The 23,230-nt window shown below is 54.2% G+C and overlaps 1 pseudogene; it reads left to right on the top strand.

The window, feature by feature from the left end:
• The first annotated feature begins 413 nt into the window (after positions 1 to 413).
• On the top strand, positions 414 to 15,873 carry LOC103645293 (phytochrome C-like; annotated as a pseudogene).
• The last annotated feature ends 7,357 nt before the right edge of the window (positions 15,874 to 23,230 follow it).

Below are 23,230 nucleotides of genomic sequence, written 5' to 3'. Positions count from 1 at the left end.
TGACGCTAGAGCTGTCAATGCTCCCCCGTGCACCATTTGCTTGCCATTCTAGAATATGAACATGAGTAGTTAGCATTGTTTACTAACCATGATAACAAATATATTTGAAGCAACCTGAAACCTAATTCAACACAAGTAATTGCGTACCTGAAGAAGAACAAGTAATTTATTCACGATTCCATCTAGGTAACAAATATGTTGAAGGATGGGATTGGATGTGCCCAATAAGGTAGTTGATGATTTCTGTTTGATAAAGCTACATTCTTCATTGGTTGATCTTTGGCCTCCTAAGATGTATCACATGTTTTGAGTTCCCAAACTATTCAGTAACTAAGGTCAGAAACCCTACACTGAAGACTATTGCAATATCTGAATCTTTTATAACCTTTCAAGTAATCTTTGACAAATAATCTTTACTGACGGTGAACAAGAGAACAAATGCTGAGGGTAAAATCACTGGAGCTCTTTGCTTTCTGCATGTGGCTAGCCCAGAGCTTCAGCATGCTCTTGAGGTCCAGAAAATGTCTGAACAAGCTGCTACAAACAGCTTTAAAGAATTAACTTACATTCGTCAAGAATTAAGGAACCCGCTCAATGGCATACAATTTACTTATAACTTACTGAAGCCTTCCGAATTGACAGAGGATCAGCGGTGTCGGGGACCATAATTAGGGGTACCCCAAGACTCCTAAACTCGCCTGGTAACCACCATCAGCACAAGCTGCAAAGGCCTGATGGGCGCAATACAGGTCAAAGCTCCGTCCACTCCAGGGGCACGATCTCGCCTCGCCCGAGCCCAGCCTCGGACAGGAACAGTAGACCCAGGTGGATTCACGCCTCGCCCGAGGGCCTCCTCAAGCAACGGGCGCACCTTCGACTCGCCCGAGGCCCAGCTCGGGCAGGCTTCGCGGAGAAGCAACCTTGGCCAGATCGTCTCGCCAACCGACCGTATCGCAGGAGCATTCAATGCAAGGATCGTCTGACACCTTATCCTGACGCGCGTTCCTCAGTCGACAGGGCCGAAGTGACCGCATTCACTTCACCTCTCCACTGACTGACCTGACAGGAAAACAGCGCCGCCTGCCCTGCTCCGACTGCTGTGCCACCCGCCAGGGTGAGGCTGACAGCAGCCGAGTCTAGCCTCAGGCGCCATAGGAAGCTCCGCCTCGCCCGACCCCGGGGCTCGGCCCCCGCCTCGACCTCGGAAGACGGTCTCCGCCTCGCCCGACCCCAGGGCTCGGACTCAGCCTCGACCTCAGAAGACAGTCTCCGCCTCGCCCGACCCCAGGGCTCGGACTCAGCCTCGACCTCGGAAGACGGTCTCTGCCTCGCCCGACCCCAGGGCTCGGACTCAACCTCGACCTCGAAGGAGTCACCACCTCGCCCGGCCTTGGGCTCGGACCGACCACGCTACAGGGGGGTACATCATTACCCTACCCCTAGATAGCTCAGGCTACGGGGAACAAGACCGGCGTCCCATTTGGCTCGCCCTGGTAAACATGTAATGATGGCACCCCGCGTGCTCCATGACGACGGCGGTTCTCAGTCCCCTACGGAAGCAAGGAGACGTCAGCAAGGACCCGACAACCCCGACAGCTGTGCTTCTACAGGGCTCGAGCGCTCCTCCGACGGCCACGACATCACATGAATAGGGCACCAACACCTCTCTGACAGCCACGTCGGCATGTACATAGAGCTCTAGCTCCTCTCTGCTAGACACGTTAGCATATTGCTACACCCCCCATTGTACACCTGGGCCTTCTCCTTACATCTATAAAAGGAAGGTCCAGGGCCCTCGTACGAGAGGTGGCCGCGCGGGAGGACGGGCTGACAGGCAGTCTCTCTCTCTCTCCCTCTCCCTCGCGAACGCTTGTAACCCCCTACTGCAAGCGCATCCGCCCTGGGCGCAGGACAACACGAGTCGCGGTTCCCCTTTTTTGTTCCCCCTTGTGTTCCGTCTCGCGCCGACCCATCTGGGCTGGGACACGCAGCGACAATTTACTCGTCGGTCCAGGGACCCCCCGGGGTCGAAACGCCGACAGTTGGCGCGCCAGGTAGGGGGCTGCTGCGTGTTGACGAACAGCTTCCCGTCAAGCTCCAGATGGGTAGTCTCCAGCAACCTCTCTAGCCCGGGACGCTGCCCCGTTTCGGGAGTCTCGAGTTCATGTCCCTCGACGGCAGCTACGACATGGTACTCCTTCCTCTGCCGCGCGACAACGACAATGGCGGCCATCAGCCCACCCGCCGGCGGCGGAATCGACGACGTCTTCCCCGCATGGTGGAAGAGCAGCATCCAGGCCTGTCCCGTCACCTTCCCCGCCGCAGGAGGAGGAGGCGGGGCAACCATGGCCAAGCAGGAGGCGGCACCTCGTTGGCTGTCGAGCAAGTCGACGGTGCCCCAGCGGGGGACACGTCGGGCGCTGACCTCGCGTCTGAGACGAAGACGAATGTCGTTTCCCCGCAACACGCCAACCCCAAGCGGACGAATGACGCCAGCACGCTCGCGAAGGACTTGCTGGGTGTTAGCCTCGTACATGAGATCACGGTGCAGTCCGTCCCCGACACGACTTCGTCACCACCCGTCGATCAGGAGGTACCGTCCGTTTTTCACTCTGTGCCTTTTAGATTCAACTTCGACCCACCAAACGACCACGCTTTGGTGGGCGCTTTCATAAAGGCATATCCTAACCTTCCGGGGTACCATATGTGGTCAACCTGGGACCGACTGACGGCCGTCTTAACCTACGGGTCCCCGGGTTCCGAGGAAGATGACGAGCCTGACTATGGTTGGGATTTCTCCGGGCTCGATAACCCCAGTGTCATGCTAGACTTCATGGCCGCATGTGACTACTGCCTCTCCGATTGCTCCGATGGTGGCCACAGCCTTGGCGACGAGGACTGTGGCCCAAGTCGAGAATGTTTCCACGTCGATCTAAGGGGTCTCGACGAAGGCAACCACCTTGGTATGCCGGAGGACGGCGATCCCCCTAGGCCTGTGCCTCGCGTTGACATCCTTCAGGAGCTAGCTGTGGTCCCAGTCCCTACGGGGGGGTCAGGACGCACAGCTCGAGCAAATCCGTGAGATGCAGGCCAGGCTCGACGAGGAAGCAGGACAACTTGTGCGGCTCCGGCAGAACATCGGGCAGGAGTGGGCAGGCCGAGCGTCGGCCGAAGAAGCGCGTCATCTGGCCCAGGACGTCCAGCACCGCATCGCTGACGACGCCAGGGCAGGGCCACCCTCAGTTTCCAGTGGGGTCGGCTAGAACCTGGCTGCAGTAGCAATACTACTCCGAGCGATGCAGGAACCATCCACCACCGAGGGGCGGTGTATCCAGGGAGAACTCAAGAATCTCCTGGAGGATGCCGCGGTCCGACGGGCCGAAAGCTCTGCCTCCCGAAGGCAGGGGTACCCCCCGGAGCATCGCGCCGCGACTTCCCGATTCATGCGGGAAGCCTCGGTCCACACCGGGCGCACGCGGGACGCAACGCCTGCAGCCCCGGGCCACCTCGGCAACGAGCACCGCCGCCGAGACCGTCGAGCCCACCTCGACGAGAAGGTGCGTCGAGGCTACCACCCCAGGCGTGGGGGACGCTACGACAGCGGGGATGATCGGAGTCCCTCGCCTGAACCACCCGGTCCGCAAGCTTTCAGCCGAGCCATACGACGGGCGTCGTTCCCGACCCGGTTCCAAACCCCGACTACCATCACCAAGTACTCGGGGGAAACAAGGCCGGTACTGTGGCTCGCGGACTACCGACTGGCCTGCCAGCTGGGTGGAACGGACGATGACAACCTCATCATCTGCAACCTCCCCCTGTTCCTCTCTGACGCCGCCCGGGCCTGGCTGGAGCATCTGCCTCCTGCGAAGATCTCCAACTGGGACGACCTGGTCAAAGCCTTCGCCGGAAACTTCCAGGGCACATACGTGCGCCCTGGGAACTCCTGGGATCTCCGAAGCTGCCGCCAGCAGCCAGGAGAATCCCTGCGGGACTACATCCAGCGATTTTCGAAGCAGCGCACCGAGCTGCCCAACATCACCGACTCAAATGTCATCGACGCGTTCCTCGCCGGCACCACTTGTCGCGACCTGGTGAGCAAGCTGGGTCGCAAGACTCCCACCAGGGCGAGCTAGCTGATGGACATCACCACCAAGTTCGCCTCTGGTCAGGAGGCGGTCGAGGCCATCTTCCGGAAGGACAAGCAGCCTCAGGGGCGCCAGCGGGAAGACATCCCCGAGGCGTCCGCTCAGCACGGCGCAAAGAAGAAGGGCAAGAGGAAGTCGCAAGCGAAACGCGACGCCGCCGACGCAGATCTTGTCGCTGCCGCCGAGCACAGGAACCCTCGGAAGCCTCCCGGAGGGGCAAACCTGTTCGACAAGATGCTCAAGGACTCGTGCCCCTATCATCAGGGTCCCGTCAAGCACACCCTTGAGGAGTGCGTCATGCTTCGGTGCTACTTCCATAAGGCCGAGCCCCCGGCGGAAGGTGGCAAAGGCCATGACAACGACAAGAAGGAGAGCCACAAAGCAGAGGAGTTCTCCCAGGTCCACGACTCCTTCATGATCTACGGTGGGCAAGTGGCGAACGCCTTGGCTCGGCACCGCAAGCAAGAGCGCCAGGAGGTCTGCTCGGTGAAGGTGGCGGCGCCAGTCTACCTAGACTGGTCCGACAAGCCCATCACCTTTGACCAAGGCGACCACCCCGACCGCGTGCCGAGCCTAGGGAAGTACCCGCTCGTTGTCGATCCCGTCATCGGCAACGTCAGGCTTACCAAGGTCCTCATGGACGGAGGCAGCAGCCTCAACATCATCTACGCCGAGACCCTCGGGCTCTTGCAGATCGATCTGTCCACAATCCGGGCCGGTGCGGCGCCCTTTCACGGGATCATCCCCGGGAAGCGTGTCCAGCCCCTTGGACAACTCGATCTGCCCGTCTGCTTCGGGACTCCCTCCAACTTCTGAAAGGAAATCCTCATGTTCGAGGTGGTCGGGTTCCGAGGAACCTACCACGCAGTACTGAGAAGACCATGCTACGCCAAGTTCATGGCCATCCCCAACTACACCTACCTCAAGCTCAAGATGTCGGGCCCCAACGGGGTCATCACCGTCGGATCCACGTACCGACACGCGTACGAATGCGACATGGAGTGCGTGGAATACACTGAGGCCCTCGCCGAATCCGAGGCCCTCATCGCCGACCTGGAGAGCCTCTCCAAGGAAGTGCTAGATGCGAAGTGCCACGCCGGCAACTTTGAGCCAGCAGAGGCGGTTAAGTCCGTCCCTCTCGACCCCAGCAACGACGCCTCCAAGCAAGTCCGGATCGGCTCCGAGCTCGACCCCAAATAGGAAGCAGTGCTCGTCGACTTTCTCCACGCGAACGCCAAGGTTTTTGCGTGGAGTCCCTCGGACATGCCTGGTATACCGAGGGATGTCGCCAAGCACTCGTTGGATATCCGAGCTGGAGCCCGACCCGTGAAGCAGCCTCTGTGCTGATTCGACGAAGAAAAGCGCAGAGCCATAGGCGAGGAGATCCACAAGCTGATGGCTGCAGGGTTCATCAAAGAGGTATTCCATCCCGAATGGCTAGCCAACCCTGTGCTTGTGAAAAAGAAAAGTGGGAAATGGAGGATGTGTGTAGACTACACTGGTCTAAACAAAGCATGTCCGAAGGTTCCCTACCCTCTGCCTCGCATCGATCAAATCATAGATTCCACTGCTGGGTGCGAAACCCTGTCATTCCTTGATGCCTACTCAGGGTATCTCCAAATCAGGATGAAAGAGTCCAACCAGCTCGCGACCTCTTTCATCACACCCTTTGGCATGTACTGCTACATTACTATGCCATTCGGTTTAAGGAATGCAGGCGCGACATACCAAAGGTGCATGAACCACGTGTTCGGAGAGCACATTGGTCGAACGGTCGAGGCTTACGTCGATGACATCGTAGTCAAGACGAGGAAAGCCTCCGACCTCCTCTCTGACCTTGAAGCAACATTCAAGTGTCTCAAGGCGAAAGGCGTAAAACTCAATCCCGAGAAGTGTGTCTTCGGAGTCCCCCGAGGCATGCTCCTGGGGTTCATCGTCTCCGAGCGGGGCATCGAGGCCAACCCGGAGAAAATCGTGGCCATCACCAACATGGGGCCTATCAAGGACTTGAAAGGAGTACAAAGGGTCATGGGATGCCTTGCGGCTCTGAGCCGCTTCATCTCGCGCCTCGGCGAAAGAGGCCTACCCCTATACCGCCTCTTAAGGAAGACCGAGCGCTTCACTTGGACCCCCAAGGCCGAGGAAGCCCTCGGGAACCTAAAGGCACTCCTTACAAGCGCGCCCATCCTGGTGCCCCCCCGCTGCCGGAGAAGCCCTCTTGATCTACGTAGCTGCAACCACTCAGGTGGTTAGCGCCACGGTCGTAGTCGAGAGACAAGAAGAAGGGCATGCATTGCCCGTCCAAAGGTCGGTCTACTTCATCAGTGAAGTACTGTCCGAGACCAAAATCCGCTACCCGCAAATTCAGAAGTTATTGTACGCGGTAATTCTGACGCGGCGAAAGTTGCGACACTACTTCGAGTCTCATCCGATGACTGTGGTGTCATCCTTCCCCTTGGGGAGATCATCCAGTGCCGAGAGGCCTCGTGTAGGATTGCAAAGTGGGCAGTGGAGATCATGGGCGAGACATTCTCGTTCGCCCCTCGGAAGGCCATCAAGTCCCAAGTCTTGGCGGACTTTGTGGCTGAATGGGTCGACACCCAGCTTCCAGCAGCTCCGATCCAACCGGAACTCTGGACCATGTTTTTCGACGGGTCGCTGATGAAAACAGGAGTAGGCGCGGGCCTGCTCTTCATCTCACCCCTCGGGAAGCACCTCCGCTACGTGCTACGCCTCCATTTCCCGGCGTCAAACAACGTGGCCGAGTACGAGGCTCTGGTTAACGGGTTGTGCATCGCCATCGAGCTAGGGGTTCAGCGCCTCGACGCTCGTGGCAACTCGTAGCTTGTCATCGACCAAGTCATGAAGAGCTCCCATTGTCGCAACCCGAAGATGGAAGCCTACTGCGACGAGGTTCGGCGCCTGGAAGACAAGTTCTACGGGCTCGAGCTCAACCACGTCGCTCGACGATACAACGAGACTGCGGACGAGCTGACTAAGATAGTCTCGGGGCGGACAACGGTTCCCCCGGACGTCTTCTCCCGAGACCTACATCAACCCTCCGTCAAGACCGACGACACGCCCGAGCCCGAGGAGGCCTCGGCCCTAGCCCGAGGCACCCTCGGCCCCCGAGGGTGAGGCACTGCGCGTCGAGGAAGAGCGGAATGGGGTCGCGCCTAATCGAAACTGGCAGACCCCGTACCTGCAATATCTCCACCGAGGAGAGCTACCCCTCAACAGTGCCGAAGCTCGGCGACTGGCGCGACGTGCCAAGTCGTTCGTCTTGCTGGGTGACGAGAAGGAGCTCTACCACCGCAGCCCCTCAGGCATCCTCCAACGATGCATATCCATCACCGAAGGTCAGGAGCTATTGCAAGAAATACACTCGGGGGCTTGCGGTCATCACGCAGCGCCTCGAGCCCTCGTTGGAAACGCCTTCCGACAAGGTTTCTACTGGCCAACCGCGGTGGCCGACGCCACTAGGATTGTACGCACCTGCCAAGGGTGTCAATTCTACGCAAGGTAGACACACCTACCCGCTCAGGCCCTACAGACAATACCCATCACCTGGTCGTTTGCTGTGTAGGGTCTAGACCTCGTCGGTCCCTTGCAGAAGGCACCCCGGGGCTACACGCACCTGCTGGTTGCTATCGACAAATTCTCCAAGTGGATTGAGGTCCGACCCCTAAACAGCATCAGATCCGAGCAGGCGGTGGCGTTCTTCACCAACATCATCCATCGCTTTGGGGTCCCGAACTCCATCATCACCGACAACGGCACCTAGTTCACTGGCAAGAAGTTCCTGGACTTCTGCGAGGACCACCACATCTGGGTGGACTGGGCCGTCGTAGCTCACCCCATGACGAATGGGCAGGTAGAGCGTGCCAACGACATGATTCTGCAGGGACTTAAGCCGAGAATCTACAACGACCTCAACAAGTTCGGCAAGTGATGGATGAAGGAACTCCCCTCGGTGGTCTGGAGTCTGAGGACGACGCTAAGCCGAGCCACGGGCTTCACGCCGTTTTTTCTAGTCTATGGGGCCGAGGCTATCTTGCCCACAGACTTAGAATACGGCTCCCCGAGGACAAGGACGTACGATGACCGAAGCAACCAGACGAACCGAGAAGACTCACTAGACCAGCTGGAAGAGGCTCGGGACATGGCCTTACTACACTCGGCACGGTATCAACAGTCTCTACGACGCTACCACGCCCGATGGGTTCGGTCCCGAGACCTCCAGGTGGGGGACTTGGTGCTTCGGCTACGACAAGACGCTCGAGGGCGCCACAAGCTCACACCTCCCTGGGAAGGGCCGTTCATCATCGCCAAGATTTTGAAGCCTGGAACATATAAGCTGGCCAACAGTCAAGGCGAGGTCTACGGCAACGCTTGGAACATCTGATAGCTACGTCGCTTTTACCCTTAAGATGTTTTCAAGTCGTTCATATACCTCGTTCTCTTTACATACACAAATGAAGTCTAACCATCAAGGAAGGGTCATCCTTGCCTCAGCAAAGCCCGACCCTCCCTTGGGGGCTAGAAGGGGGAACCCCCTCTACGTCAAAATTTTCCTCGGAAAAAGTCTTTCTGCCAGAACATCTTTCGCGCTTTTCGACTACTTCGATAGTGGGATCCTGAAAACGATGGAGTACACGTAAGCGGCAAGGCCGACCGAGCCGAGGGACTCCTACGCCTCTGGGATACGGATACCTCACTCATCACCTTCTGCGATAAGTAACTCACGCTCGGATAAGCGATTCCGCTGACCGAACAAGTCTTAACGCTCGAAAACTTTTCTACCGAAACGATCTTTCGTGCCTTCTCGATTATATCGATGTCAGAATCCTGCGGACGAGTAAGAGTACACGTAAGCGGCAAGGCCAACCGAGCCGAGGGACTCCTACGCCTCCGGGATACGGATACCTCACTCATCACCTCCCGTGATAAGTAACTCTCGCTCGGATAAGCGATTCTGCTACCGACAAACAAGTCCTGATACTCGAAACAAGAGGAAAAGAAACGCAGCTTTACAACGCGACAACGATATGTTTGGGCCTCGGCGGCCGCAAAAAACATACACACACTACAGACAAATTGTTCCTGCAGGTTCAGACATCAGCAGGGGGAGCAACAGCACCCTCGGCATCGACCCCACCTTCGGCAGAATCCGACCCATCCTTGGACAACGACACGGTCGGAGGATCTCCACCTCGAAGGAAGATATCAGCACCGCGCCTGGGCCATCGCCGCCAGGGTCTCCTCTAGGAACCCAACCCGAGCAGACGGCTTGACCAGCCGCTCCGTAGCCTCAGCCAGCTGTCCCCCGAGGACATTAGCCCGGCTCATGGCTTCGGCAGCCCGACTCCAGGGTTGGTCCCGCCAGTGGACGACCTGGCCAGGTTCCAGCCGCCGCTGCTATGCCTCCTCGGCCTGGGAAGTCACCTGCTCCTGGGCCAACGAAGTTTCTTCTCGAGCCAACTCCGCCTCTGTCCATGCTGACACCGCTGCCTCCGGCTCCGGCTCATCGCAGAGCAGCCGAGGGTTCCTTAACTGAGCAAGAGAAGCCTTGAGTGGAAAGGCCGACCGAGCCGAGGGACTCCTACGCCTCCAGGATACGGATACCTCACTCGTCACCTTCCGCACAAGGCAACTCACACTTGGTTAAGCGGTCCAGCTAGCCGACAGGCGAGTCCTAGTGCTCGAAATGAGGAAGAAACACGGTATTGCACTCAAATACCAAGATGTTCAGGGCCCTACAGCGACAATGAACAGACACCGGCACTCAAGATGCCATCACAAACGGAACCCCGGTTCCACTCCCATGGGTATGAACAACCTCCACATCTGAGAGCCTGCGGGACGACAAACTCCGAGTGGCTCGCCGCCAACCACTGCAGCAGCAACAACGACCTCTGCTCCGGGCGGCCAAATAGCAGCAGCGATGACCTTAGGGCAGACGCTGCTGCGACAAGGCCCTCGCCCGCGTCCCCACTCAAGGGGCGAGGACAAGCAATCAAAGCCAAAGAGCCGGAGGCCCGGAGCGCAGATGGTGCCGACGATCTCGTCGGCGGAGAAGCCTTCTCTGGCGGCCACCACCTCAGCACCGATGACGGCAGCCACCTGCCCACCGGCAGATCCCCACTCAAGTCCTCCCGGACGAGCGGGCACCGACCTCCTCGCGGAGGCGTCGTGCCGGAGCAAGGGCAGGACAACCCAAGAACACGAACGTCGCCCTAGCGGCGTGCGACATCTTGGGCGGTCCCCCGGTGCGCGCGGCACAACAGCCGCCCGTATGGCGGGCAGATAGCCGCACTCCGCCCAGCGGTGGGGGTGGCACCGGAAGTTGTGCCAGAGCCAGCTGAGCCAGCGAACCAGGCATGCTGGAGCTGACGAAGCTTGCGGCCAATCGACCCCACGTTGTCGAAGTCCGCCCCCTCCGCTAGTCTGGTGAGCGCCCTCTCCTCTGAATGCTGAAGGAGGAGGTGGCCTGCCGGTCCGTACGGGAGGTAGAGCTCCGGCTCAGCTCGTCCTCCGCTCCAGCAAGGTTGATGAAGATCCTTGAAGCTGAGGACGGGGCGGAGGCCGCAGCCTGGCTTGCTTCTCCCCACCATCGAACTGGTGGTCACCGTCTTGGGTGACCATTGGTGAGGGGATGCAGCCGGGCTGCCTGATGAAAATCCTTGAAGTCGAGCGATGGCTGAAAGGTACCAACCTCCACGAGGTTGCGCTCCTGCCACAACGAGACAAAGGCAACGCGGGCGCTCCCCATCCAGGGGCTCGGAAGGCGGAAGGACGCAATGCATGAGGAGAGTGCGAAGGCATGACTACCACTCGGGGGGTCGATCCCTTTTTAAAGGCGACTCTCCCCACTCGCGTCCTCAGGCGTCGTGGACTAAGTCTTCACCAACGCACTCCAGGGTCCTCCCCCTACGACACGGGGGCTGGGTCCCACACGACATGCAAGCTGGCCTGGGACAGAAGAAGCCAAACCGCCGCGCATGGAGCGTGTAACCGCCCAGCGGTTACAAGCACTCCTCCATCTTCGCCTAAACCAGCGGGTGAAAGGGCGGACCGCCATTCAGGCGGCATGCAACTGCACCACGGGGACACACCCTTTCGACTTCAACGCATCCAGCGTGGAGGCTCAGGCCCACACGTCATGTAACCGGCGCGCCGGTTACTGCGTGCGAAAAACTCCACCGCCACTTGCGCTAGTACCGCGCCTTCTCGACTGCGGGACCGGTGCCGCGACTCGAGGCAACCCTGTGCACAGCCCAACAGTGCCAACCAAGCGCATCGGTCACGGGTCAGTCAGCCGCTGGAGAAGGCGCGACGGTCGATATGGCCAGAGGTGGGCCGGCAGTAATAACGGCGATAGGCAAGCGGAAGCAGCGGTCAAATCGTCTGCAGGCTCACGTCCCCTCCCGGAGCAGCAGGGGAGCTCTCTCTCACGGCGTGAAGACGATGCGCCCATGTTCCGTTCCTCGAACGGCTCGCGCAACGGCTGCCCCGCGAACCACTCGTCCCGTCGCATTAACTCCGCGGCAGGGCAGGCGACACCTTTGGCAGGCGAAGCGGTCGACGCTTCACCTCCGCCATGATGACCGCGTCAAAAAAAGGTGTGCCACATCGTTCAATTTCGTATCCTTTTCCTCTTCCCCTTTCTCTCTCTTGCTACAGGGACTGGGAAAGGGGATACTCCGAAAGGGATCCTTCTCTGCGAAGGAAGTGGGCCTCGAGCCCTCCTACTGATCAGAGGTTCGAAGGCTGGCCCCTTGGAAGGGTTCGATAGCCGCCTCAGAGCACTCGGGCTCCACGCCCACTACTGGTCAGAGGTTCGAAGGCTGGCCCCTCGGAAGGGTTCGACAGCCGCCTCAGGCCACTCGGGCTCCGCGCCCACTACTGATCAGGGGTTCGAAGGCTGGCCCCCCGAAGGGTTCGACAGCCGCCTCAGAACAAGCAGAGCGAGGGATGACTCTGGGTACGTCCGATACATGGCCGAGGCTCGGGCTACACTCCCGAGGTACCCTAGGACATTTCCGAGACCAGCAGGAGCGATTCTGTAACGGAATCCCATCAGAGGGAGGCATCGAGCCCTCGGACCCTATCAAACGGGACCGGGTCCGGCAAATCACCTGCAGGTACTTTTGGAGCGCGCCTCTGGGCCACTAGTCGACCCTTATCGAACAGGGCACGGGCGTCCACTCGGATCACCCGTTAGCAACTCACCGGAGACACCATGTTCGGCGCCCTCCGAGGGCAACATGGCGCTTTCCCCCCCCTCCTTGCGGAAAGGCGACGAAGGGGCGTATGATAAAAGCCGAGTCATTCCTTGACCGTTTTCTCGCTCTGTGCGGAGGCTCGAGGGCTGCTCTCGCAAACTCGGCTCCGGCCAATCCGTTGACAGCGTCAACATACCAGCCCGAGGACTCGGAACCTGACCGTGCACCCGGACTACGATCAGATCGCATGAGGGAACAACCAGACCAGCCGAGGCGTCATGAAAGGCACTAAGACCTCGGAGGAGTCAAACCACTCCTTCGAGGCCTCGGGGGCTACACCCGGCGGGTGCGCTCGCGCGCACCTACCGGAACGAAATGCAACTGAGGAAGGCCGGTCACCTTGCAAAAAAGTGCGATAAAGCCTCCAAGCGAGTACCAACACTCCCTTTGAGGCTCGGGGGCTACTGTCGGGGACCATAATTAGGGGTACCCCTAAGACTCCTAAACTCGGCTGGTAACCACCATCAGCACAAGCTACAAAGGCCTGATGGGCGCAATACAGGTCAAAGCTCCATCCACTACAGGGGCACGATCTCGCCTCGCTCGAGCCCAGCCTCGGACAGGAACAGTAGACCCAGGTGGATTCACGCCTCGCCCGAGGGCCTCCTCAAGCAACGGGCGCACCTTCGACTCGCCCGAGGCCCAACTTAGGCAGGCTTCGTGGAGAAGCAACCTTGGCCAGATCGCCTCGCCAACCAACCGTATCGCAGGAGCATTCAATGCAAGTATCGCCTGACACCTTATCCTAACGCGCGTTCCTCAGTCGACAGGGCCGAACTGACCGCAGTCACTTCACCCCTCCACTGACTGACCTGACAGGAAAACAGCGTCGCCTGCCCTGCTCCGACTGCTGTGCCACCCGCCAGGGTGAGGCTGACAGCAGCCGAGTCCAGCCTCAGGCGCCATAGGAAGCTCCGCCTCGCCCGACCCCGGGGCTCAACCCCCGCCTCGACCTCGGAAGACGGTCTCCGCCTCGCCTGACCCCAGGGCTCGGACTCAGCCTCGACCTTGGAAGACAGTCTCCGCCTCGCCCGACCCTAGGGCTCGGACTCAGCCTCGACCTCGGAAGACAGTCTCCGCCTCGCCCAACCCCAGGGCTCGGACTCAACCTCGACCTCGGAGGAGTCACCACCTCGCCCGGCCTTGGGCTCGGACCGACCACGCTACAGGGGGTACATCATTACCCTACCCCTAGCTAGCTCAGGCTACGGGGAACAAGACCGGCGTCCCATCTGGCTCGCCCCGGTAAACATGTAATGATGGCACCCCGCGTGCTCCATGACGACGGCGGTTCTCAGCCCCCTACGGAAGCAAGGAGACGTCAGCAAGGACCCGACAGCCCCGACAGCTGTGCTTCTACAGGGCTCGAGCGCTCCTCCGACGGCCACGACATCACATGAATAGGGCACCAACACCTCTCCGACAGCCACGTCGGCATGTACATAGGGCTCTAGCTCCTCTCTGCTAGACACGTTAGCATATTGCTACACCCCCCCATTGTACACCTGGGCCGTCTCCTTACATCTATAAAAGGAAGGTCCAGGGCCCTCGTACGAGAGGTGGCCGCGCGGGAGGACGGGCTGACGAGCAGTCTCTCTCTCTCCCTCCCTCTCCCTCGCGAACGCTTGTAACCCCCTACTGCAAGCGAATCTGCCCTGGGCGCAGGACAACACGAGCCGCGGTTCCCCTTTTTTGTTCCCCCTTGTGTTCCGTCTCGCGCCGACCCATCTGGGCTGGGACATGCAGCGACAATTTACTCGTCGGTCCAGGGACCCCCCCCGAGGTCGAAACGCCGACAAGCGGCAACTTGTTTCATCTAATGTTCTGTGTCAGGACCAGCTGAAAAAGATTTTACATGACACTGATCTTGAAAGCATTGAACACTGGTAAGTTCGGTATTGTCCGAATCATCTGTAGCAATGTTGGTTTAATTATTTGTGTTGTTTTGTGGCAGTTTTAGAAGGGATCTATGAAACAGCATACACTATACATAAAGATATATACTTGCTTTCATATTCACATGATTAGAATTGCTCAAACATGAATTTTTTGTTCATTGTACTAATGCTTTGTACTGCTAAAGATGTATACATATGAAAAGGCTGACCAGTTCAGTTATACATGCATGGCAATTTTTTTAAACTATTGGTAAACAAATTCTTGTTGTTACAGCTATATGGAGACGAACACAGTAGAGTTCAACCTTGAGGAAGCTCTGAATACGGTCCTAATGCAAGGCATTCCTTTGGGCAAGGAAAACGTATTTCTATTGAACGTGATTGGCCTGTGGAAGTATCACACATGTACATTTACGGGGACAATATAAGGCTTCAGCAGGTCCTAGCAGATTATCTGGCTTGCTCCCTTCAATTCACACAACCAGCTGAAGGACATATCGTGCTCCAGGTCATTCCGAAGAAGGAAAACATTGGGTCTGGCATGCAGATTGCTCATTTGGCATTCAGGTAATATGGCACTCTCATCTTGGTCTTTCTATAGCTGTTCTTGAACTGAAAGGATGATTTGACAAATAAGTGAACTACTAAATTGTACATCTAGTTTCTATTAACTCAACACAACTCCAACATTTATCTCTTGTAAATAACTTTCGCAGTGCTCCTAATTGTGTTAGTTATAATCCACGAAAAGGATTGTATGTTGACAAGGAACAGATAAGACCTAATGCTAGCAAATTCACTTCTGAACATCTTAACTCCTAAAAAAACTCGATCTTCTCACGCAGGTTAAGAAAACCCTGAACCCTGTCACACCCATACACAGTGATATTGTAGACCATGTGAGAACGACCGGGACCTGTGTTTACTCAGCTTAAAATTCGCTCCCACGAGGAGTCGAATCTATCCTGTCACTGCACCAGCCAAGATGCAGTGATACATGTCACTTTTGGCGTGTAGTTACACTTTGCAGTTTGAAACAGTGGAAATGATCCCTGTGTAAAATTGGCGCTATCCCTGCCATTCTATATACACTGCAATGTGGTGAATGCGAGTGATGGTGGTAATGGGAGCTGTGTAACTGATTGACTCAATGTGCAGGATTGTCCATCCAGCTCCAGGTGTTCCAGAGGCCCTGATACAGGAGATGTTCTAGCACAACCCAGGGTGTCCAGGGAGGGTCTTGGCCTGTACATAAGCCAGAAGCTGGTGAAAACGATGAGCGACACGTTGCAGTACCTACGAGAAGCCGACACCTCTTCGTTCATCATCCTGATAGAGTTCCCGATCGCCCAGCTCAACAGCAAGCGGTCCAAGCCTTCGCCGTGCGGGCGTTTGCGGCGTGGGGTTCACGGCATGGCTGGCGGGTGTTTCGCGATGGCATTTCGCGGATGGCGCGCGGGATTCGCTTGGGCGGTTCGCGGAGATGGAGGAGCGGTGGGTGATTTGCGGGTGGAGGCGCGGCGGGCGATTCGCTGGTGGAGGTGAGTTCCGCGGGAGGCGCGGTGGCTGCTTCGAGGCCGGGCGCGCGCGGGACCCGCGGGGGCAGGGGCGGGAGGTAGGGGATGGCGGGTGCAAGGGATCGGGAGCAGCATGGCGGCTGGGCACGCGCGGGATCCATGGAGGTAGGGGATGGCGGCTGGGCACGCGCGGGATCCGCGGAGGTAGGCGATGGCGGCACGGGACCCGCGGGGGGCAGGGACAGGAGGTAGGGGATGGCGGGTGCAGCGGATCGGGAGCGGCATGCGGCTGGGCGCGCGCGGGATCCGCGGAGGAAGGGGATGGCAGGGGCAGTCTACACTGCACTCTTAATTATTAGTAGAGAAGTAAAGATATACGTGAGTGGTCGTCTTTTGTCGAGTGTCCTCTCATGGCCCTCCTTTCATTTCGTGGCTGATCTCCTCCTTTTATAGGCCAAGGCGGGGGTCGGCTACCAGTAGCTTCCTTGAGAAGGAGTTATTGTGCCATGATAAAACTAGGTGTTCTACCTTGGACCCCTTATAAGGTTGTGTTTGTCCATATTTGCCTCGGTCGTCCAGGTGTCCCTGATCGTTCTCTTTATGGCGAGCGGCGTGGGCGGCGAAGAGCCTCGGCACCATCATTGTCGTCCCTAGTTGTCGTAGTCTGGGTCTCGACGTGGATCATCGTATTGTGGGGCCTATAGGCGCCCAACACGCTCAGGCCTAGGCTCGATAGGTCATGAGTGGGCCGCAAGCCTAAGAGTCCGTAGGTCATGAGTGGAAGGTGGACTGACTCACCATATGTGGCTTGGCACCAGACGCAATTAATGTGGCACAATGAGTCAGTCCTAGTCGGGCATTGGATCCACTCGAGTGGCTTCCACTCGATCCACCCGACCCCCTTCGCGTCTCCACCTCGTCCGACCCTCGGCTCGGTGCCTCGGGTTTATCAGGGGACAAGTCCTTCTGTAGTGGACCTTTCCCGCGTCCTCCTACTGACTAGTGGGTCCTATGTAGAGATGGCAATGGGTACCCGAAACCCGATGGGTTTTTACCCTATTAGGGTACGAGTTTGGTCAATTTTCATACCCATGGGTTTATTAATGGCCATAAATCTATACCTGACGGGTTCATAGGTACAGGTTTGTTCCTACAGTACCCAAACCCGTGAACCCGTGGGTTTTTTAAACCCGATCAAACCTAGTGCATATTGTCATTTTATTTTATAAATGAACAACAAACTTGTTATCTCCCTATTTACTTCCTAATTTTTAGCAAATGGTGAATGTACAATTAGTTGGTGAGCCCGTGGGTTGTTTGTTTGCTATTATAGTTTTTACTAGCGTTATATATTTGGTGGATGGTTAACTTAGTGTAAGATCACTTGATTATACAACTTATTATTTGTATTTCATTCTCTCTATTAATATTTTTATACCAAATCATGAACATGTTATTCATCACATAAATTTTGGACCATAATCTTACTAATCATTACGATACTTATTGATTATGAGAAGAACAAGCATATTAGAGATAAAACGCCGCGGGTAACCCGTGGGTACTTGCTAACTCGATGGGTATGGGTTTGGGCAAAATTTCAAACCCATCATGGATACAAGTTTTTTAATGGGTATAGATATTTTTTACGGGTACGGATTTAGAATGACAAAACCCAGCGGGTTTATACCCGTTGCCATCTCTAGTCCTATGGGCTCGGAGATCATTTTCCTGACACCTGTCCACTACACGTCGTCCAACTTTGTCCATGATCGGGCTTGTTTGCTTGATGTTCCATTCAATCCTTCACAAAACTGCCCCATCGGCATAAACGGAGACTGTACAAATTGAAACTGGGCAAACTGAAACTACACAAATTGGAACTAGGTAAACTGAAAATGCACAAACTGCCCCATCAGCACAAAGTCTGCACAAACTCAAACTGGGCAAAATACCCCCATCGACATAGACTAAGACCACACAAACTTGCCCCAAAAATTGCCTGAAACTTCTCAAACTGATTCCATACTTTGCAAACTGGGTAATAAGCAATACATCTAAAAAAACTAAACTCAGACACTGCATAAAAATAGTTTAATATTTTTGTGTATCATTAAGTTCTTAGCTTATAAAGCTAAAATTTTTAATAGATAAACTACTATAATTTTGTTGATTTAATTAAACAGGTTAAATGGTCTTTATTCTAATTACTAACTAAATTAATTATACATTTTTTTTATAAAAAACTTACCAGACAATAATAAAATGCTATCTAATTTCTACACAAACCTTCTACTGACTAAACTAAACTTTTAAAATTTTCTGGAAACTTTGAGTCAAGAATTTTATATAGGTCCAGATTTAATGTTCTCATAATTTTGAAAAAATATGTATATATGTTAGTTTAGCTAAGATAATGTCTGTATAAAAAAGTGTAGATCATTCTACTACCGTTTACTTAGTGTTTCTAAAAAACAAATGCAGAGTTAATTTAGTTAGTAATTAAAAGAAAGATCACTTAATTTGCTTAATAAATGAACAAAAAAATAGTACATTAGTAATATCATTATTTAGCTCTAGTAATAAAAATTAGTTTTAAAAGATAAGAAATTAATGAGACTAAAAAATATTAAGATTTTTTATATAGTTTTTTATTTTTAGTAATTAATCTACTACTTCTATGTGAAGCCCCGAATTTGTATAAAAGTAAATAAATATATAATAATATTTTTTTGTGAATTTTTGAAACCTTTGGAAATCTATAAGTTCCCCTTCCTTTTCATAATCGGATAATGGTATTAAATTAGTCGATTAACCAATAAATAACTAAAGAATTGCGCACTCCATGCTTATGAATTCATTGTGAAGCATTTTATTAAAATAAGGAATCATAACTTAAATTTGATCCAAATTACAAATGGATAAAACAGAAAACGAGAGAAGGAAATTGTAATAAAGTCATTTATTATCGCTAGAATTAAATAATAGGAATGAAAGAAAAATATACACTATAAATATATATATATATATATATTAATGCAAATAGTAGATGTTATATCCTCATATTAGGGTTGTGTTTGGCGTTTGGAAATTTGGAAGTTCAAACTGGTATTTGATTTGAAATTTAAACAAGAAAAACAAAAGAAAAAAAGAGGAGGAATACCCGTGTCGGGCCTTGGAAACGGAATCTGGCCCGTCTCCACTTCCTTCTCCGCGGCCCACCTCTCTGTTTTTTCTCCACGCCGCGCGTGCGCACTGCCACCTGGGCCCGTGTGTCAGCCCCGTCCGCCTCACCTCGCTGCTGTCGGGTGGGACCCGCTCATCAGCTGAGTCTTCCTCAAATCCTACCAGACCGCCGCTCATCGCGCGACATAGCAATGGCCACTAGTAAACCCTAAAATGTGTTAGGAGTTCATGAATTTCTTCTATGTCTTTTATAAGAAGTAAGACTAAGAAATTGAGTGAACATAAGAAAAAATAATAATAGAAATATCTTCAATCTAGTAGGGTAATGGATATTAGTTTTAGTTAACTTGAAAGTTGATCCCATACTCAAAAGTAATTATTTTCCTAAAATAAAATGAGTGGATGTCACATTTTGAGCCTTTAACCAAACAAGGAAATAAAATAATTAATATAAATATATATAGGTTTATAAAATTATATAATCTACATTCATGTCGATATTGTGAATGTTGCATTAGAAAAGAATTTGAAACTCATGTTTGAATTTGAACTTAAAAACTGAAAATAAATTAGAATGCAGAAAATAAAAATCTCTCATCTCAGCATGTCGGTCGAAACTGCTTCACCCGGCCCATTTCCACTCTCACGCACGCCGCCCGCCTCGGCCACGCATGACTCCTGGGCCACTGACACCGGGTCCCCACTGTCCAGCCCTCAGCCGTGTGCTCGCGCTTTCTTCTCACTGTTGGTGGGACCCCCCCCCCCGCTGTCAGCTCCTCCCTCGCGACAGAGTCTGGCGGCGGAACAAACCTGGCCGCCTTTGCCGCGCGCACCTAGCACATAGGGCCCACGCGTCGGTCTCTGCGGCATGCACCTTCTCCCTTTTTTCTCGCTGACAAACCAGGCCCGCTGGCCGGGACTTCTTCTCCAATAGAATGGGTGCAGGGTGGACTGCGTCTCTCACCGTGAATCCCGCTCCCGGCCGATGCGGCCTCAACCAAATCCCCACCGCGCCGCCGGAGTTCTTTGGCGGACCGCTTCAACCGCCGTGTGAGCCCCGTGGTCGGAGCTTTCGTCTCCGCGTCGCGCGCGCTTCGGGTAACAGAATCACGCTGCCCGCCGCGTTTGTCGCGACGACTGCGTCGCGAAGCTCGCAACTCCATCCTTCGTTCCTAGCTCGGACTCACCCATCCATGGGACTATATGAAAGGGAATTAGGCTTACACCTAGTTCCTATATAATTTTGGTGGTTGAATTGCCCAACACAAATCTTTGGACTAACTAGTTTGCCCAAGTGTATAGATTATACAGGTGTAAAAAGGTTCACACTCAGCCAATAAAAGACCAAGTTTTGGATTCAACAAAGGAGCAAAGGGGCAACCAAAGGCACCCCTGGTCTGGCGCACCGGACTGTCCGGTGTGCCACCGGACATGTCCGGTGCACCAGGGGGACTCAGACTCAAACTCGCTACCTTCGGGAATTTCCAGAGGCGACTCGGCTATAATTCACCGGACTGTCCGGTGTACACCGGACAGTGTCCGGTGCGCCAAGGGAGGTCGGCCTCAGGAACTCGCCAGCTTCGGGAAAAGCCAACGGCTCGTCCACTATAATTCACCGGACTGTCCGGTGCGACTCCGGAGCAACGGCTATCTCCGCCCCAACGGCTCTCTGCGGTGCAATAAATGCGCGCACAGCGCGCGCAGTTGTCAGGCGCGCCCATGCTGGCACACCGGACAGCAAACAGTACCTGTCCGGTGTGCACTGGCGGGCCCACAAGTCAGAAGCTCCAACGGTCAGAATCCAACGGCAGTGATGACGTGGCAGGGGGCACCGGACTGTCCGGTGTGCACCGGACTGTCCGGTGCGCCATCGAGCAGACAGCCTCCCAACGGCCACTTTTGGTGGTTGGGGGCTATAAATACCCCAACCACCCCACCATTCATTGAATCCAAGTTTTCCCACTTCTCAACCACTTACAAGAGCTAGGCATTCAATTCTAGACACATACAAAGAGATCAAATCCTCTCCAATTCCACACAAGGCTTTAGTGATTAGCGAGAGAGATTTGTCGTGTTCTTTTGAGCTCTTGCGCTTGGATTGCTTCTTTTCTTTCTCACTTGCTCTTGTGATCAACACTCAATTGTAATCAAGGCAAGAGGCACCAATTGTGTGGTGGCCCTTGCGGGGAAGTTTTGTTCCCGGCTTTGATTTGAGAAGAGAAGCTCACTCGGTCCGAGGGACCGTTTGAGAGAGGGAAGGGTTGAAAGAGACCCGGCCTTTGTGGCCTCCTCAACGGGGAGTAGGTTTGAAAGAACCGAACCTCGGTAAAACAAATCCGCGTGTCACACACTTCATTATTCGCTTGCGATTTGTTTTGCGCCCTCTCTCGCGGACTCGTTTATACTTCTAACTCTAACCTGGCTTGTAGTTGTGTTTATATTTGTAAATTTCAGTTTCGCCCTATTCACCCCCCCCCCCCTCTAGGCGACTATCAATTGGTATCGGAGCCCGGTGCTTCATTAGAGCCTAACCGCTCGAAGTGATGTCGGGAGATCACGCCAAGAAGGAGATAGAGACCGGCGAAAAGCCCACTACAAGCCACGGGAGCACTTCATCGGAAGAGTCCCGCACCAAGAGGAAGGAGAAGAAAAAGGACTCCTCCAAACGGAAGGAGAAAAAGTCTTCCTCTTCTCACCACAAAGAGAAGAAGGAAAAGTCTTCTTCCCACAAGCCGCATCGGAAAGGCGACAAGCACAAAAGGATGAGGAAGGTGGTCTACTACGAGACCGACACTTCATCAACATCGACCTCCGACTCCGATGCGCCCTCCGTCACTTCTAAGCGCCAAGAGCGCAAGAAGTACAGTAAGATCCCCCTACGCTACCCTCGCATTTCCAAACATACACCTTTACTTTCCGTCCCATTAGGCAAACCACCAACTTTTGATGGTGAAGATTACGCTAGGTGGAGCGATTTAATGCGATTTCATCTAACCTCGCTCCACAAAAGTATATGGGATGTTGTTGAGTTTGGTGCACAGGTACCGTCAGTAGGGGATGAGGACTATGATGAGGATGAGGTAGCCCAAATCGAGCACTTCAACTCTCAAGCAACAACAATACTCCTCGCCTCTCTGAGTAGAGAGGAGTATAACAAAGTACAAGGGTTGAAGAGCGCCAAGGAGATTTGGGATGTGCTCAAAACCGCGCACGAGGGAGACGAGCTCACCAAGATCACCAAGCGGGAAACGATCGAGGGGGAGCTCGGTCGGTTCCGGCTTCGCAAAGGGGAGGAGCCACAACACATGTACAACCGGCTCAAAACCTTGGTGAATCAAGTACGCAACCTCGGGAGCGTAAAGTGGGATGACCACGAGATGGTTAAGGTTATTCTAAGATCTCTTATTTTCCTTAACCCTACTCAAGTTCAATTAATCCGTGGTAATCCTAGATATACTAAAATGACCCCCGAGGAAGTTATCGGGAATTTTGTGAGTTTTGAGTGCATGATCGAAGGCTCGAGGAAGATCAACGAGCTTGATGATGCCACCACATCCGAAGCTCAACCCGTTGCATTCAAGGCAACGGAGGAGAAGAAGGAGGAGTCTACACCAAGTCGACAACCAATAGACGCCTCCAAGCTCGACAATGAGGAAATGGCGCTCGTCATCAAGAGCTTCCGCCAAATCCTCAAGCAAAGGAGGGGGAAGGATTACAAATCCCGCTCCAAGAAGGTTTGCTACAAGTGTGGTAAGCCCGGTCATTTTATTGCTAAATGTCCTATATCTAGTGACAGTGACCGAGGTGACGACAAGAAGGGGAGGCGAAAGGAGAAGAAGAGGTACTACAAGAAGAAGGGCGGTGATGCCCATGTTTGTCGGGAGTGGGACTCCGACGAAAGCTCAAGCGACTCCTCCGACGACGAGGACGCCGCCAACATCGCCGTCACCAAGGGACTCCTCTTCCCCAACGTCGGCCACAAGTGCCTCATGGCAAAGGACGGCAAAAAGAAGAAGGTTAAATCCAACTCCTCCACTAAATATGAGTCTTCTAGTGATGATAATGCTAGTAGTGAGGAAGATAATTTGCGTACTCTTTTTGCCAACCTTAACATGGAACAAAAAGAGAAATTAAATGAACTAATTAGTGCCATCCATGAGAAGGATGATCTCTTGGACTCCCAAGAGGACTTCCTAATC

The sequence above is a fragment of the Zea mays genome, chromosome 1, assembly GCF_902167145.1.
Source record: "Zea mays cultivar B73 chromosome 1, Zm-B73-REFERENCE-NAM-5.0, whole genome shotgun sequence".
NCBI lineage: Eukaryota > Viridiplantae > Streptophyta > Magnoliopsida > Poales > Poaceae > Zea > Zea mays.
Note: the sequence above shows the minus strand (reverse complement) of the source record. Positions and strands in the feature narration are given on the sequence as shown.